Genomic DNA, 18,787 nt, shown 5'->3' with positions numbered 1-18,787 from the left:
CTGTTCAATCTGTATGCTGAGAAAATATTTCGGAGTCTATCTTCATGAATTATTTGTGGCATCAGGAATGGAAGAAACCTCATGTTATGCTGATGATGCAGCCTTGCTTGTTGAAGGTGAGAATGACCTGAAACACTTGATGGAGAAGATCAAAGACTATAGCCTTCAATAGGAATTTCTCAACATTAAGAAAGCAAAGGTCTTTACAACTGGACCAATAGGCATCATCATGATAGATGGAAAAAGGATTGAAACTGACAATTATTTCATCTTAACTTGAATCCACAATCAATCCCCTTTGTACCAGCAGTCAAGAGATCAGGAGATATATTTACTGATAGGGGCAAGACCACTGTCAGAGACTTCTCCAAAATACTGAAGGGCATGCATTCAGTTTGAAGACTGATGGGTGCTTGATTTAGATCATGGTCTTTTGAATAACTTTCTATGCATCTGAAAGCTGTACAATGAATAAGGATGACAGAAGAAGATGCCTTTGGGTTGTGGAGTTGTCAAAGAATATGGCATAACCTATAGACTGCCAAAGAAAGTTAGATCTTGTAAAAATGCAGCCACAATGTTACTTTGGACATGTTGCTAGGAGAAACTTCCTTGGTAAGGGATATCATACTTGAAAAGGTGGAGGGACAACAAAAGAGAGATAGACTCCCAATGAGATGAATTGACATGGCAATTGCAGCAATGGAATAAAAAGTATCAGAGATGATGAGGATAGCACAGGATCAAACAGTATTCAGTTCTGTTGTTTATAGGGTCAAAATTAGTTGTATCCAACTTGATGTCATCTAATAGCAATAGTAAGCATATGAGCCATTTCCTTGTCATAACTCTTTTCTTTTTTTTCTCTCACCCACCTTGTGATAAAAACTAAGGAAAGTCCTCATTATTGGATCAATAGACAACATGATAAATGGAGAAACAACTGAAGTTGTCAAATATTTCATTTTACTTGGATATACACCACCCAAGAAAGCAGCAGTAATGAAATAAAAAAAAAGTGTTGCTTTTGGAAAATCTGCTGTCAATTTTCTTCTTAAAATGCTGAATAGCTATTGCTGTTTTTGTATTCCATCTAGTCTACTAGGATTCATAAAGGTGCGATGAAAAATGGCTCTGAAACCCACCCTGTCTTGAACTAACCTAACCGTCTCTGGCACACCTGCCATAGTCACCATGTCAATTTATTGCATTCAAGCTCTTTCTCTCCTACACTTGGCATTACCGAACAAATGAGAAAAGGAGCATCAGGCAAATATATAACACAAATTTCAAATTATTAATACTCTTCCTTTTATTGAAGCTGTTTGTTGAGATAACTTAATTGATTATTGACAAATTTACCAGCAACTCTAGTTCTTCAATATTTTAAATAAAATTTTTAGATATTCCTAAAAATCAAACAAACTATTCATTAAGATTAAAAAATGACACAAGAATTGTTGTTATTATTATTGACATCAGGTTATAAAGTCTCTATGGGACAGAGGGGAATTTCTCTATAATATTTCCTAGTCAGGTTTCTTTCTTCGGTAGAGTTAGTGGGTGGGTTCAAATCACCAACCTTCAGACTAGCTGTTGAGCTCTTCACCACTGTGCAACCAAACATCCTGCAGACACTACTTTTATATTTTCTCAGCTAAACATTTCACCATTTTAGAAAGGTGTGTTATTTAAAAAAATTTGTTAGTGTAGTGTTTCTTAATCTTAAAGACCATGTAGAAATAAAGAAAACAAAGTATAATCCATTTTTGTGTTTACCTTCTATTGATGCCATTCTTAACCTGCTCAAACAGAAACTTGGTGAAAACAACAAAGAATCGGCGTTATTTCAGAGATATATCCAAAAAGGTAGTTTATGGAAAGCTAGAAAAAAACTCTGTCATTTGCAGTCTCTATCTGGTTACCCTATTTTCTTTTATTTAAATTAGGGAGCTGTGGTGGCCTAGTGGTAAGAAGCGGCAATGAAATCCCAAAGACATTTTGAATCCACCAGTTGCTCCATGGGAGAAGGATGGACCATCTCCTTCACTGTGATTTACTGCTTCTGACAACCCACTGCAGGGTCAGCTATGGGCCATTTCTGACTCGACAGAACACAACGATAACCACAATGACATTCTCATTCTTGTCAGTATAGACTGCTTACTAGAAACCTGTCTTTCACCTCTTGATAATCATTCCCAAGAGAAACTCTTCATCCCTGGGCCATTTTTAATTACTCCCACGACCACAATTTTTCATGAACATGAGTTGTCCTAATACAATGTTAATAGGAAAAGGAGTTCTCTCATTTTGAACATCTACTGTTTCCAGGTTGTCTCAAAGCCAGTAGCTTTTAAAAAGAGGGTATGAGGGCTTTACCTGTTCCAGATTTAATCTTAGCCTAGAATCTGACAGGACTGAATGAAAAAAATATCTAGCTTTGCCACTGCTTACTCTCATGTTTAGAGTTTAAATTTAAACTGAGGAATTAAAACCTCAGTTGCCAAGCACATGGCATAAAGGATCTGGATGTTCCACCATTTCTCACTCTCTTCAATTGTCTTAATAGAAGCCTGTATAGAGTGATAAATGCCAACATTATGAGTGAGGGACATGTAAAGAACTTAAACCTGTGTAAGTGTAAAAATAACATTTAGAAGTGTGATTTAGTTATCTGGTACCACTGTGACAACTATGATTTAACAAACAGAATTTTGTCTAACAATTTTATTTTATTTTATTTTATTTTTAGTTTAGGCATCTGAAAGTCTAAATTCAAGATTTTGGCAAGGTCCTTATCCATTTCAGCATCTCTACTCCCAGCACTCCTTGGAGTTATCCATATGTCCTTGAATTCCATTATGTTAAGGAGGTTTTTGTTTAGGAAACAGGGTGCATATAGACAAACTGTATTCCAATAATTATTTCTTCATGTTACTGAAGTCCTCCCTCTCTTATAGCTTATAAACTAAAAGTATATTAAAGGCCATACCATAGAGAAACTCTCCTGAGATAAGACTAGGGCTCTAATGAGATGTCTTGCACTGGGAAAGTCTGCACTCAAGGACTCTCCAAATTATTATTTTTTTGTAATTAATTTCAATGAACATCTACAGAGATTTTGGAATTCCATTCATTCATTGTTGCACTTTTCTCCCCACCCACCCAACCCCCACCCCCAGTTCACTCTCTCCTTGAAAAGCAAAAGAAAAACTCCTTCATTGGTATACAATCCCCCTGAAACCACCCCCCCCCACCCTCACCCCAAGTATGCTCCACTCTGCAACCCCCCTCATTCCGGGCTCTTATGATAATCATAATGCCCTAAAATATATTACTTTTAAACTATTCTCTCCCTTATTGGCTTCAATGCAGTAAACATAATTTACTCTCCAAATTATTAAGGAGCAATGATGTTAGTGTGAGGACTGAAGTGTGCCTGATTCAGACCCTGCTCTTTCATTCACTTGCTATCTATCTGAGAGCTGGATAACAAATACAGGTGACAGAAGGGCTCTGGTGTTGTAGAAGAATGTTCTGTTACCTTAATCCCCTAGCAACGCTGAGGGAGAAAGATGGACAGTTTCTAGATTCTATACTAGCTGATTTTATTAGCCGTACACATCTTATTAATATTTAGAATATTTTTATCTAATGTAGTAAATGTTGGCACCTTATATGTAGTCTTTGAAAATTCACTTTGTTAATCCTTTGCCTATTTGATCCCTATTATTTTTTCTGATACACTTGATGGTGTTTTCTTTTCATGTGTGTTTTATTACTTGTGACTACGAGTTTGTAGGGAGCTGTGGTGACTTAGTAGTAGTAAGGAATTGTACAGCAAACCCCAAATTATGTGATCAGTATCCACCAGCTGTGCTGCAGGAGAAAGACAGTCAATCTCCTCCCTTGAGATAAACTGCCTTTGAAAACTCACTGAAAGGTCAGCTAGTAATCGATTCTGACTTGACAGCACATAGCAGCATAACAAGTTATCTGATATGAACAATAGACAACAAACTAAGAACACATGAGAAATCAAATGAAAAAACTGACTGCAATACACCACTGTTAAAATAAGCATTTTACTACTTTGAAAAGATTTTTTAAAGAGAGACTACGTATGTAAATGAAGAATTTGCATTTGTATTTACCAAGCAGCCATGCTGCCAAGGTGATTGTTCATGAACTCAGGAAATTGGGTGTATACTCCCTAAATCTGATTTGGTTACAGCCACTGATGAATGCTCAACCTACTTTAGAATGGCATCATTGCTTAGGGATCAATCCACCATCTCATGGAAGATAGATTGTATTAGGGTAGTGCTCTACTCTTATTGGAGTGAACACTTATTCTGGGAATTGATTTGTATTCTATAGCTCTCTATAAGTAGTACTTTTAGCCATGCCCTTACAGAATGTCTTAATTATCACTGTTATTCCATGCAGCCTTTTTTTGAGAAAATAACTCATAGAACAGGAGCTGGCATATGCTTATCAAATTCAATTGTCTCACCATTTCCTAGAACCCTCAACCATTATTATTATAGAATATACAATGGCTTTGAAGACTAAGTTATAATATACTCTGTGGGCAGCAGCAAATTCAGAGCTTGAGTATTTTTCTCAGTATATAGGATAAATACTAAATCAATGTTCAATAAAATAGTATTATTCCTTTCTTCTCACATGCAAGTTCAAATTGAAGTCAAAGAAAATGAAAATAAGGCCACTAGTACTAAAATGTGATCTTTAATCTATTCCACCTGAATTTCAAAATTGTCATAGTAGGTTTGAAGCATTGAACACTAATGATTTAAGACCAATTGGGTTGTGAGATTACATCAAGTATATCATACCTGAAGAGAGCAAAACGTCATTACAAAGACACAAGAGAAAGGGGAAAAAATGAAATGGATGTCAGAAGAGACTCTGAAAATTGCACTAGAGATTTGAGAAGCCAAAACAAAAGAAAAACATGACAAAGTAAAAGACGTGAACAGGAGATTTCAAAGGGCAACTTGAGAAGACCAAACAAAGTATTATAATGGAATATACAGAGAGCTGAAATTAGAGAATAAAAAGGGAAGAACTCTCTCTACATTTCTCAAGCTGATAGAACTGAAACACAGATTTAAGGCTCAAGCCACAATATTGAAAGATGCCCTGGGCTATGTGTTGAGTGACCCAGGAAACATCAAAATAAGATGAAGTGAATACTCAGGGTCATTGTCTTAAAAAGAACTGACTGACACTGAAGCAGGAGCCAAAGGTAATGAAGAAGGATGTAGAAGTTACACTAAAGGCATTGGTATAAAATAAGGCTTTGGGAATCTATGGGATACCAATTAACTTGTTTCAATTAACAGATGCAAACTTGGATGTACTCACCAGTTTATGTCAGAAAATTTGGAGCACAGCTATCTGACCAATGGATTGGAAGACATCTATATTCTCATCCTCCTTCTCATGAAAGGTGATGAAATATAATGGGGAAACTATTGATCAATATGATTAACATCAAATGCAAGCAAAATACTGGTGAAGATAATAAAAAAATAGTTAGAATATAGATATGGAAATGCCAAAAGCACAAGCAGGATTTAGAAGAGGCCATGGCACCAGGAACATCGTTGCTGATGTCAGGTGGATCCTGATGGAGAGTAAAGAAAAGGAGAAAACTATATATCTATGCTTTATTAACTGTGCAAAGGCATTTGACAGTGTGGATCATAGCAAAGTTATCACTAAAATTGAGAAGAATAGGAATTGCAGAGCACGTAATTGTGATCATATGAAACTTATACCAAGACTAAGAAGCCCTTGTGTGAACAAATTAAGGGAACCTTGTTGTTGTTGTGTGTGGTCCATTCACTTGTGACTCATAGTGAACCGATGTACAATAGCCCTAAACCCTGCTCTTTCCTGTGCCAAGCTCACTGACTCCAACACATCTACCCCAATTACTCCAGTTACTGAATCAATCCACCTCATAGAGGGTCTTCCCCACCTGTGCTGTCTCTCCACCTTCCCTACCATAACGTCCCTCTCCAAGGACTGGTCCCTCCTTGCAACAAGTCCAAAGTATGTTAGATGAAGCCTCAGAATCCTTGTCTCCACGGAGCAGCGCACTATAACCCTCTCCAGGATGAACCTTTTCATTGTCTTTGCAGTCCGTGGTACATTCAATACTCATCTCCTGCACCACAACTCAAAGGCATAAATTCTCCTTCTATCCTCCCTAGTCACTGTCCAGCTCTCTGATGCATAGCAAGTGAGTGCAAAGACCATGATCTGTATCAAGTGCACCTTAGTCTCCAGAGTGACACCATTGATCTTCAGTACCCTTGAGAGGTCCCCAACAGCAGACTTTCACATTGCAATACATCTTTAATTACCTGGTTACTTGGTGCCAAGAGTGTTGACTGTGGAGCCAAGCAAACTAAAACTGTGAACAATCTCAGTCTCTCCACCATACATCCTGATGCTGTTAATTGGCTCAGTGATGAGAATCTTTGTCTTCTTGACATTGATCCTCAATCCATCCCTAAGGCTGCAGTTCTTGACCCCCTGCAGCAAGTGCTTCAGGTCCTCCTTAGTTTCAGAAAGTAGTGCTGTGTCATCTGCATAACAAATATTGTTGATGGCTCTTCCACCAATCCTGATGCAACACTTCTCATACAGCCCAGCCTCCTGGATAATCTATTTTGCATATAGGTTGAAAAGGTATGGAGATAGGACACATCCCTGGCATACGCCCTTCCCAATTTTGAACCATGCAGTGTTTTCTTGCTCTGTTCTGACGACTGTCTCCTGGTCCAAGTATAGGTTTTGCATTAGCACAATCAAGTGTTCTGTGATTCCCATTCTTCTCAGAGTCAGCCACAAATAAGAGGGTGAAAAGGAAAAGAACTTCAAAAAATAGAATATAGCTGTAAAGACTAACTGAATATATGACCAGCTGTAGAACTGAAAACTATGATTGTCAAAAATACTGTTAACAGTTTTAATGTAAATATGTTTGTAAATTCTTAAACACATTCTTATCCTTTGATTCTTCTATTCTCCTCTGTCATTATTTAAATTATATTGACTTCATATTTTGAGATTTAAGTTCTAAACAAAAATGAGCAGTGTGATTCTTCTACAAAATAATTGAATATTTCCCAATATAGACAACATATTTACATTGGAAAAGGAAATTACTAAGGTTTGGATTGTTTAAGAAATTTAGTTTCTTGCTACATGTAATTAAGTTAATTACCACTTATAATAAACTAATGAACAACATATCTGAGCCTTCCTATCCTCCATCATTCTCATGACCTTTGAAATACTCAAACCTATTTTTTATAATCACTGTGTTAACCTATCTTGTTGAGGGTCTCCTTTCTATGATCTTCTATCTTTCTCAGCATTCTGTCTTTCTCCACGGTAAGCTTCTACTGAAATCATGCTCAAAAATAGGTGAGATCAACTTTCTGCTTCTAAGGAGCACTCTGGTTGCACTTTCTCCAATACAGAACTGTTTATTCATTTTGCTGTTTAGGAGATATTTAGCATTCTTCTCCAATATAAAAATTCAAAAGTATCAATTGTTCCCTGTTATTCTTATTCACTGTTCAACTTGCAGATGCATAAGAAGCAACTAAAAATACATGATTTGGATCAGATGAGCCATTTAATTTAAACTGATATTATTACTCCTTAACACCTTAGAGAGGTCATTCACAGCAGATTTTCCTAAGGCAATATGTCATTTCATTTCATACTATTACCATGTATATTGATTGAAGATCCAATTACAATGAAATTGTTGTCAGTTTTAAGCTTGTCTCCATGTATCATCATATTTCCTATTAGTCCAGTGGTGAGCATTTCTTTTATGTTGGGATATAATCCACTTTGAAGAGTATATCTTTGGTTTTTTGCTAAAGTAAAAAAAGATTAACAGGATTAACAGATGATTTCAAAGGGTAACTCAAAAAGACCAAGTAATGATATATACAAAGAGCTGAAGATAAAAAAAAAAAAGCAAAAGCAAAGGGAAAGACTTCACATTTCTCAAGATGAATGAAATAAAGAACAAAGTGAAGTCTTAGTTGCAACACTGAAGGAGTCTAAGGGCAAAATCTTCAATGATGCAGGAAGCATCAAAAGAAGATGGAAAGAATATGCAAAATGATTGAACCATAAAGAATTGGTAAGCATTGTCCCATTCCAGGAAGTAACCTATGATCCAGAACCAATTGTGGTAAAGGAAGATTTTCAAGCTGCACTGAAGGCACTGAAAAAAATAAGGCCCTAGGAATTGAAAGGATATTAATTGGCATGCTTTGACAAAAAGCTACAGACCCAGACATGCTCACTAGTTGATGCCAAGAAATTTGGAAGGCAGTTACCCAGCTAACTGTCTGAAATAGGTCCATTTGTTTCTATCTCAAAAAATTGATCCAACAGAATGTGGAAATTATCCAACAACATCATTAATGTCAAATTTAAGTAAAAGCTTACTGAAGGACAGAAAAAAGGGAAAGGGTGAAAATTACTAGGATAGCAGAGGTTAGTGGTTGTGGGTGCAATGAAGGAATGAATAGGAAAGATTCAAAGAGACTTAAAAGATTGAATCATAATAGACATCGATGAGTAGTAATTACTTAAAATACAATGTTTATTAATGATTGTATAAATTAATGCACAGAAATAAAACACAGTATGGATTAATAATTATATGCAAATCAATAAAAAGTGAAGCAAAACAGCATCAGAGAACTGCTAGAAATTCAAACTAGTTTTAGAAAAGGCCATAGAATGAGGAATCTCATTACTATTATCAGATAGGTCTTGGCTAAGAGAAAAGAATATCAGAGATATATTTTTATATGTTTGTATATGTTTTACTGACTATGCAAAACTATTTGACTATGTGGATCATTACAAATTAAGGTTACCATTGAAGAATGAGTATCCTTGGACACTTGCTTGTGCTCATGCAAATCTTATACCAAGAAGCTATTGTCCAGACAGAACAAGGAAACGCTGGCTGGTTTAAAATTGAGACAAGTGTATATCAAGGTTCAATCCATATACCTACTTAATCTGTATGCTGAACAAATAATTCAAGAAGCTTGACTATATAACATTCCTATGATATTTCCTCTTTAATTTGTGTTATGAATGGATTGTTTATAGTACCATATTTGGAAGAACTTAGTTAAAAATCTAGGTAGATTATTTTTTTGTTTTCCACTGTTTCAACTTGACATTTTGCTCTTTCAAATACTTATGCTGCTGTCTTTTCTTTCCCAGCTTCCAGCTCACTACTTAATTTCCAACAGTAGTTACAAATGCCATTTTGTTGTTTTTCTGTATTGTTCCGTTAACAATGGCTTATAGCCATTCTATGAACAACAGATCTAGCCTTGACCTATCCTGTACCATTCCTATTATTTCTAATACAGTTGAATCCCTTTTTTAAATAGTTGCTATGTCAATTCATCTTACTCATTGTCTGATCCTACCACCTTCTGAGAATGATGACCTTTTCTAAGGGTTAGCCCTTTCTAACAATATGCTCAATGTATGTGACATGAAGTGTCCTCATCTTTGCCTTTAAGGAGCATTTTGGTTGCACTTACTCCAAAACAGACTTAGTGTGCTTGTGATACTCTGTTGTTGTTGTTGTTGTTTATTGCCTTCGAGTTGAGAACAACTCATAGCGACTCTATGAACAAAAGGCCTGAAGCCTCTCTACAACTGTTGAAAAGAGATGCTGAAATACTCCATAAATTTCAGATATCATCTCACCCAACAATAACAAAGTTGAACAGGAAAGTAAATTTGTACAACTACTATGAAAGACAGTTTAGTACTTTCTGAATGTTAGAAAAAGATACACCATTTGACCTAGCTATCTCACTGTTATGAATATATTCTTAAGAAATCAGAGTAGTCACACAAAACAATGTATGTACAATCATACTTATTGTGGTGTTTCTCCCAGTAGCATAGATATTAAATTAGCACAAATTATCAACTACAACAAATAGGTAGAAAAATTGTGTTAAATTCACAAAATGGAGTATTACACAGCATTGAAAAACAATGAACTTGTAAAACACTACACAATGTCGATGTGACTGGAAGAAATATTTAATTATGAGTGAACTATCTTGGATAGAAAAGGAAAAGACCACTGTTACAAATAAGACTACTGTTATAAAAATAAGATAGGCATGAAGCAGAGGAGAACAAGAAAACAGAGGATAGGTAATGGTAACTAGTGGGATAGGTGAGGAAAAGGGCTATCTAAAATGAATGTATAATTAGACATTAAATTATAGCAATAATTTGGAACAAGACAACCATGTATGACAAAATGAGTTGGAAAAGGTAGAGGAAGGAAAATGTGTATCAATAAATGATTGAAAACCTAATATTTCAGTAAATTTTCTCTAAAATCACAATAAAAATTTTATCTAGGAAGTACAGTATGTTCCAAATACAATTAACTGACAATTTAGTGTTGTACTTCTAATAGCAAATCAAGCTTCACACCAGACCTGAGGGCTTGGACAACTATTAATCATAAAGGTCTATGCTGAGAAAACTTAATGGCTTCTGTGATGCTGAAAACTGTAACATCAGCATGTCAAATGCCACAAAGGTCACCATAATGGACAGGTTTTAGTAGAGCACCCAGATTAAGACAAATTAAGAAGCAGGATTGACTATCCATTTCTTAAATAACAGGCCTCTGAAAACTCTATGAACATGGATAGTTATAGCTTTAGACATAGAGCCAAACTGGATGTTAAACAAAATGAAGAAGAATAATGACAAACATCCTTTATAATCAGAACATGGAATGTGTAAGGTGAGGATGTTGGGAAATGAAAAATTGTGAGCAATGAAGTGGCATGCATGCCTATTGGCAAGAGAGGCATTATTGAGATGAGATGGACTAGCTTTGTCCACTTCGAATCAGATAATCATAAGGTTCACTATACTGGGAGGGAAAAACAGAAGGATGGTGTTGAATTCTTAGTAAAAAAAGTCAAGTTCTATTGTGAAGTACAACATTGTGAGTGATATTATCCAAACATTTATGAAGAAGATAAAATATACATTACTACAGCAGAAATAAAAAAGGAGGGTATTAAAATTTTTCACCAAATCTTGCAATCCAAAAGTGACAAAGCATGTAATCAATATGTATTCATGATAACTGGTTGTAGGATATAAAGATTGGGAACAATGAAGATGGCATGGTAGTGGGAAATATTGACTTAGTTACAGAAATGAGGCTGGAAATAGAATGATAAAATTTTGTAAGTTCAATGATTTATTCATTGAAAATAATGGGCTTTGAAAAAACACAACAACAAATGGTGACTTTACACCGACACTGAAACATTTTGGGAAGTATCATGTGAATAGGAGCCAGTTGACCAATGAAAGAGGAAATTGAAATAACACTGAAGGCATTGGCCAAAAATAAGACCCCAAAAAATGATGCATCAGTTGACATGTTTCAACTAACAGACACAGAACTGGTTGTGCTCACCAGTCTATGTCAGAAAATTTGGAGGACAACTATCTAGCTATCTGATTGAAGAGGTCTCTATTTGTTCTAATTCTAAAGAAAGATGATCCCCAAAATGTGGAATCTATTAAGCAATGTCATTAATAACACATGCAAGCAAACACTGTCAAAAGTAATTAAAAAACAGCTAAAACAGTACATAGATAGAGAACTGCCAAAAATTCAAGCAGAATTTAGAAGAAGCCTGACACAGAGACATTATTGTTGATGTCAGATGAATCCTGGGCTTAAAGTAAAAAATACCAGAAGAATATCTATTTATGTTTTTTTGAATAAGCAAAAAGTATTTGATTGTATATATCATAACAAATTGTGGCTAATATTGAGAAGAATAAGAATCCCAGAGTACTTAATTGTGCTACATAAAGCCTATATATACTCCAAGAGACTGTTGTGCAAAGCAAGACTGTGGTTTAAAATTAAGAAATAAGTGTGTCAAGGTTGTTTTCTCTTTCCATTTCTATTTGATCTGTATACTAAGCAAACTATTCAAGAAGCTGTACACGCTAAATAAGAATGTATCATCAAGATCAGAGGAAGACTTATCAATAGCCTGCATCATTGTAGTTAACTTGCTTACTGAAAGTGAGGAGTATTTGAACACTTGTTTCAGAAGATCAAAGAGTGTAGCCTTTAATATGAATTGAATCTCAACATCAAGAATATAAAATTTCTTACCACTGAACTGATAACCAACATCATGGTAGATGTAGAAAAGATTGAAACTGTCAACAACTTCATCTTACTTACTATCAACACCCTTGGTAGAGGCAGCTAAGAAATCAGTTGATGTATTACATTGGACAAGTCTGAAGTCAGAGACATCTCCAAAGTATTGAGGAGTAATGATGTCAGTTTGAGGACTAAAGTGCATCTGATTTAGGCTATGGTCTTTCCAATCACTTGCTATGTATCTGAGAGCTTGAAAATGAAAAGGATGACAGAAAAAAAAATGATGCCTTTGGGCTGCGGTGTTGAAGAAGTGTACTGAATATTCCATGGACTGCCAAAAGAATAACCAATTATGTCTTGGACAAAGTGCAGCCAGAGTGCTCCTTCAAGAAAAAAATGATTAAATTTCATCTTATATATTGTAGGCATGTTGAGAGGAGAGGCTATTCCTTGGATAAGAACATCATGCTTGGAAAGGTGGAGGGTCAGTGAAAGAGAGGAGGACCCTCAACCAGGTGGACACAGTGACTATTACAGTGGGCTCTAGTGTGTCAGGAAGTGTGAGGATGACACAGAATAGAACATGGCTCAGAACTGTTGTTCATAGGGTTACTGTGGGTTGTACTAGATTGAAGGGCATCTAACAACAGCAACAACGGTAAAGTCAAGGGTTGTAATAAAACAATATTGACTTTAGAGAAAAGTAATACAGTTTCAAAGATATTTCTGATACTTAAAAGTTCTGCCACTTCGGTTGAATAAATTACAAGGTTTCTCAACCTGATGTATAAATGCTTCTAAAATACCTATGTGTAACAACAACAAAATGTAATATTGTTGTTACAACCTTTCTTATTACAATATTGGGTTTGCTTTATAGTGTTTTACATAGTATGATACATTTATCACAATAATTAATTGAGCCCTTTGAACATTTGAAAATGATTTAAAAAGAAACCAAAAAAAAGTTGACAAGTTATTTCTCACGCATGACAGTTCTAGTGCTACAGAAGAAAACTACACTCCCTAGGATTTTCATAGATGTCATCTTTTCTAAGTAGATCCCTCAGCCTTTTTTTCAGAGGTGATGTCAAACTGTAAACTTCTCAGTTAGTATTTGAACTTTAACTTCATGAGCCACCTAGAGATTTTAGAGGATGAAAAGATCCTTAACAGGAACACCTGATAAGGTATATAGAATCAACATATGATTTTGAATACATGATTATATCACAGCATGCCCTTCTACTTAATGTATTTTCTGCTTACCCATACCTAAACTAAATTATGTGTTTACATCAATGATTATGCTTTAAAAACGTACATTACCTTTGGAGACATTCAGTTTGTGGTAACAGATGGTGCAATTTGTTTGCCACAGCTTGAGAAGTTACTGTCTCAATATCCTTGCATCTCTGAGGTTTTGGTACCAATATTCTTCATCCAAATGTTTGAGTTTAAACTCTTCCTTGTTCTTCTATTGCATTTTCATCACTTCCACAATGTTGTGAATTAATGAATAATTTTTGTTATTTACATATCAAGACCTTAGGCTCTCACAACACTTAAGACTCCTGATGTTAATAATAAACAGCTTTTGTTTTCTCAGCCACTGAGATTTTTAAGCCAATACTTTTAAACAGAAGATCACTTGAAAGGTTTTGTTAATATTCAGCTTCTAACAATTTTTTACTGTAACTTTTTTTTTAAGATTCACTAAAAGTAACCCTACTGTGTCAGCACAGCAGTAAGCACAGCTAATTATAAGTTTCAAGGATATTTTTAAATTTTCCATTGTAGAATTTATACTTACTTTGTTTTGAGGAATCATTCTCAATGTCCTTCCCTCTTTTGGTTCTGTTGAGCTGCACAATTTTGGAATTCAACAGATGAACACTAAATAGACACAATATTATCAATTGCATACTAAGCATCTGAAAGTTGGCCAATGAATAAGGATGGCTGAACAAGAATCAAGGGTCTGAATTGTGGTGTTGGATAAGCGTAGTACATATGCCATGGGCTGACAAAAGAATGGACACAACTGTCTTGAAAGAAGTGCAGCCAGGAGCTCCTTAGATGCAAGATAGACAAACTTCTCACATATTTGGAGCACGTTGTCAGGAGCGACCTGTCCTTGGAAAAAGATAACAGAAGTTAAGAGGAAGACCCCCCACCAAGATGAATTAATCAGCAGAGTGACTCCAACAATGGGTTCAAGTATATGAGATTCTAAGAATGGAGCAGGATGGGGCTAATCTGTTGTTCATAGAGTGGTATGAGTCACACTCAACTAGTATACAACAACAACAACAAAGCTCATTTTTCTCTTGGATATTAAATAATTAAGAGAATATGCTCTGAATACTTCAATTTTCCTGTATTTAAATGCACATCTAGAAGACTAGTGAGGGGATGTCTGCAAATTTCTATGCATACAGACAAATCTGATATTTTCTGTCTTGAGTGTTTCATCTCAATAGAAATAAAAATTCTAGAAACCTCTTCATAATGTTCTATGTTGTTCCTATATATAGTTGTTTTTAAGTGGATCTCCCCTTGTGGGCATCTGCGATTGGGAATAATCTTTTTTTTTTGAGAAGAAACTGGGGAGGAGGGCAAAGGCAGAAGCAAGTGACCAGTTAAGAGGTGACCATATCCAACTAAGAGTTACTGTGGATCAGACTAGAGTGAGCTGGTGAGATGTGGTTCCATCCGGGATGTTTTCTTTTAAATTTATTTTAATAATTTTAATGAACATTTACAGATATTTTGGATTTCCATTCATTCATTTTTGCACTTTTCTCCCTGCCCAGCAACTCCCCCCACTCAGTTTGCTCCTCTCTTTAAAAAGTAAAAGAAAAAATTCTTTCTTTGGTATACAATCCCCATGGCCTTTAATTTATAAATGAAAGGTATCAATTAATGATTGTTATCCATAATTTATATGTTTTTATTAGTGTATTTATGTAAGAGTGGCTTGTGTTACCTTTTATTTGCTTTTAAGTAATTTATTCAGTAATTTCAGCATTCATGATTAAAATTTTTCTTGATATCTCAGTATTCATATGTTCATTCACTAAATATTGTGGTTTCCTCTAAGTTCAAGTCACAGTGTTATTTTGAAGCAGTAATTCTGGCTGTCATTCTAAATTAATGAGATGTGTCTAATTGGTACTTTTATAGGAAATCTTTTTCTTTTTTGTTATTTCATTCTTTCACTTGCAACCATGTAAATGTTTTAGTGCATACTCTCTCTTTCTTTTCTTTTTCTTCATTTTACAGACTAGATTGGTTTGTTGCTTGTTTAAAGATTTTATTTTGATAATTAGAAGGCTATGCATTTTAGTCTTGAGATGATGAAGCTTGACTCATCCACCAAGAACCACATGTACTTTTCTGGGGACAAAACTCACTTCAGATGATGCATTTTTGGCATTTGATTAGCTGTTATTTTTCTTCTTTTAACTGTTCCTGGTATTTTACAGATTCAGTCTTTATAATAACATCCTGTCCATCAGTTAGTTTCAATGCTGATATTTGCACATGTAACTTCTAAAATCAATGGCAGATCTGAGAATCAATCCAAACACAATTTGTGTCAGAGAAACTATTGTGGTCTGTAAACATGATTTCATGAACTTGTTCAGTTTGGTAGACAATATATTTCCAAAAACTTATAATGGAACATGTTGTTGTTATTATGTGCCATTGTGTCACCTGTGACTCATAGTGACTCTATGCACAAAAGCTCTAAACCCTGTCCTAACCTGAACCAGTCTCATTGATTCTAACACATCTTCCCTGTTTACTTACCCCAGTTACTGTGCTAATCCATCTTCTATGGGGTCTTCCTCTCATATGCTATCCCTTCACTCTTTCAAGCAAAATGTCCTTCTCTAAGAACTGGCCACTCTTGGCCATGTGCCTAGAGTATGTGAGATGGAGCTTCAAAATCCTTGCCTCCAAGGAGAAACTTGGTTACACCTTCTCCAATACAGACTTGTTTGTTTTCTTGGCAGTACATGATATGTTCAATACTTTTCTCCAACACCACCACTCAAAGACATTAATTCTTATTCTATTATACTTTTTATTGGAAAGACTATGGCATTGATCAGGTATACTTTAGTCTCTAGACTGACAAAATTACTCTTTAGCACTTTGGAGAGGTCCCTGTCAGGATATTTCTCCAATGCAATTTTTCTTTTGTTTTCCTGACTGCTGGGCCAAGAGTGTTTATTGTGGAGCTGCGCAAGCGAAAATTGTTAACAATCTCAATGTCTTCTCCATCTATCGTGAACCTGCCAATTGGCCCAGTGGTGAAAATCTTTGTTTACTTCATGTTGAGTTAAGAAACATAAGTATGTTCAGAAGATAATAAAAATGGGCTTTATGTAGTGTTTTTACATCTACTGCACCCAGAATGTGAAATATATATTTTTAAATTTTATTATTTTTAATGCACATTTACAGAGATTGTTGATTTCCATTCATTCATTGTTTCACTTTTCTCCTTGTAAACCTTTTCTTGGGAAGGGCCATTTTCACTCTGTAATAATGGATGTTTCCTTGGTCTAGACCACTCCTGTCCTTCAATAAACTTCATTTGCTTTTATGTAAGCAGTCTCCTTGATGTTTCTATACATTTCTTTTTGTCAGCAGTGGAGGTTATATGTACCTTGTCTCCAGAAACTCCTGATAACTCTGGGTCAAACTTTTTCACTACTGAACAAACTATTTGGGTTTGCCACTCCATGCATTTCTTATTTGTCACAGTCGAGGAAATAATCTCATGATCTGAAAACTGAAGACTTAAACTTCTTGCCAGAGAACCAGTTCTAATCAATAGGACCCCTCCATTGAGTTTCTGATGCCATAAATTGTAAAAGGAGACTAGTCATTGTTCTCCTGTGGACAGTAGTATATTTGAACTTTTGGCCTTTGAGCTAGCAGCATAATTTATACAACACTGTGTCACCAAAGTTCTCTATTGATCTCAAGGTTTGTCTATCTGTGGTGTTTCTAGAGGGTGTTAAATCGATTTTAAAATTTTACCTGTCCAAGTTTGCCTGCTTTTAATTCTTGCAAGATCAGTAAACTTAGTTTTTATATCAGAACGTACAGACAACATGTTTACTTGTTTGCTTTCTGATCATTTGTACTTGCTGAACTCCAGTAAAAACTGCCTGTACCATAATTAAGGGAAAGCACAAGTTGTCGTGTGTTCAGAAACATGTATTGAAATTTGGTGAGATGGAGAAGGTAATGTCAAGAGCAGGCTGGACCTCTCTCCAGTGAGACCCATTTCTGTTTCCATAGTAGATGTCAATACACATTTGCTAAGGGACTAAAGAAAGAGAGTATTTACTTGTAGTGCAAATTTACTTGTCCAGGCTGAGGGCATAGTTTCTCTAAATTATGTGATGGAGATCTCAGGTACAATTAATTTGGCTAACCTAACCCAGCATCTTTACAATTATGTAGCTACTTGTGTATGTGTGTATTTCTTTGATTTGCTTTGTAACATTTTAAGGACATCATGAAATTATTGGTTGTCACAATGTAAAAAATTATAAAGTAAAATATACATAGGGACTTAGTGAGCATGTCTCACTTAAGACAGTGGGTCGCCTAGTGAAGTATATGAATCTGTCTTGAAGCCTTTAGGTTTAATCTGTAGGGAACATTCCATCTTGGTTTCTAAAAAAAAAAAAAATAGATACACTGTTTTTTTAAACTGTTTTTATAGTAAAGAATCATTAATTGTCGGACAGGGATGACAATTCTCTTCCGCTTGCAAGAAAGCCGATATGTAAGGGTTGAAAAGATCCCTAGTCATTTTCCATCAGTGTTCCCTTCCAGCATTTTATGATTTTCCAGATACACTGTATTGCAAATAAACACTTTGTAAGATTTGCTCATTTCAAAAACAAAATCAAATTTATCCCCACTCTATCACTCTTCAGTATTCTTTATCCATACTAAATATGTATCATGGAAACTTCAGGAAAAATGTGATTTAAAATGTCGAGCTTTCATTCATTTAGTGATACTCTATGACTTGACAAAAGATCTATCAATTGTGTCTTTCCTTTTGCATTGATTGAACAGTTTCTTCATGTCTCTTTTATAAATTTCTATACCTAGTATAGTACTCTTTTTTATGCATTAACCATATGAAATGATATATAACTACTTAAAAATGCATGCCTTCTATGAGAATATGTTTCTTCTCCTTTTAGTTTAATGAACTGTTTTTTTTTTTTTTAGCTTTTATCTGCATTGAGTAGCATTTAGTACACAGAAAAATCTTAATGAGGGCTTGGTGTTTGTTGAACACTTGTATAGAAGTTGGATTATCAATAAGGCAAAACCAAAATGCGTCGTGGACTTTGCAGAAAGTAATGTGGTATGGAACAAAAATTTACTGTGTAGATGGCATTTATAATTGAATAATGCATAGAACAAATAAACAAGCAAACAAATGGACCATAGATAGATAGT

The sequence above is a fragment of the Elephantulus edwardii genome, unplaced genomic scaffold (assembly GCF_000299155.1).
Source record: "Elephantulus edwardii isolate Elephantulus edwardi_28Jun2011 unplaced genomic scaffold, EleEdw1.0 scaffold00023, whole genome shotgun sequence".
Taxonomy (NCBI): domain Eukaryota; kingdom Metazoa; phylum Chordata; class Mammalia; order Macroscelidea; family Macroscelididae; genus Elephantulus; species Elephantulus edwardii.
Note: the sequence above shows the minus strand (reverse complement) of the source record.